Genomic DNA, 1448 nt, shown 5'->3' on the forward strand with positions numbered 1-1448 from the left:
AAATGCCCTGGTTAACACAACACCAACTACATGCCCTCTTAAACAACCCAACAGTAAAATCAGCAGCAACTAGGCCCTTGACAACCTTCGAAAACCTCCTCCTAACAACAAAGGGAAATGGTAAAGGGACGGTATCCGCAATATACAAAATACTACTCCAAAATCCCGCAAATCCCCTAGATGCAATCAAAAAACAATGGGAGAATGACATAGGCTATGAGATTAACCCTACTCAATGGACCAGAATGTGGTCTAAACCCCCCTTTAAATCCATATCAACGAAAAGAAAAGAACTCACACTGAAACTCACCTACAGGTGGTACCTAACACCAAGGAAACTAGCGCTAATACACCCAGGAACCTCACCAAAATGCTGGAGAGGGTGCACCTCCACAGGCACATACCTCCACATGTGGTGGGAGTGTCCCAAAATCCAACTATTCTGGACAACAGCCATACAAGAAATATGTAAAATAACTAAGCAAGTAATAGACATCACCCCAGAATTGGCCCTGCTAAACATCTTCCAAGACAACAATGCCCATTTACACCACGAAGAACTCATAACCCACCTACTATCAGCAGCCAGAAACACCATAACCAGACACTGGAGAGATCTGTCAGGAGTAAACATGGACCAATGGTACCAAATAGTATGGGAAACAGCCCTACTAGAAAAATTAACTAATAAACTGAAACTGACACGGGGACAAACAGAAGAAGACGCCTTCACCCCAGTATGGCTCCCCTTTATCACATACACAGCCCAACAGGACAATGACAATAATCCACCAACAGCATACAAATCAATAATGGCTAACCTGATCCAAAACACCCACCCACCTCACTCACACACGAAAACAAAGATCACCACAGCCAATCACAAGCAAACAATCACACCCTAGGCCAACCCCAACCTCTCTCACCACCAAAGGAACACAAGTGAACAACACAAGCAACACTGACACCAAACTCTACATACATTAAACATAATAGAAACACCGCCACCCGACCCCACCCCCATCCATCTTCCCTCTCTCCACCCCCCCTTTCTTTTTTCTTTCTTTTTTCTTCTCCCCCAATGCCTCAACAAATGAAACGGATTTGTAAAAATGTTACATGGAAAAAAAAATACGAGGCATTACACTTACTTCTGTAAAACAAGAAAATCCTTAATAAAATATTTTTTTAAAAAAAGAAATGCTGGTGCGCATGCTGTAAAGCGCTGCTATCAAAGTTTTTGCATGAATAGCATTGGGGTTTGTCTCATTTGTCCATTTTCAAAGGAGATGCTATCTCACCCAAGATTCCTTTTGTGTAAACCTAATCCCATCTGCCCCGTTTGGAAAAGAAAGAGTTACAGTCAGGGTGGCTTATTTTCCTTCCCACCTACTACCTGAACGACAGGTGCTTAGCTGGGAGGCTGTTTAGTCATATAGCAAAGGAGA

Source organism: Podarcis pityusensis, assembly GCF_964106645.2.
Source record: "Podarcis pityusensis genome assembly, chromosome: 4".
Taxonomy (NCBI): domain Eukaryota; kingdom Metazoa; phylum Chordata; class Lepidosauria; order Squamata; family Lacertidae; genus Podarcis; species Podarcis pityusensis.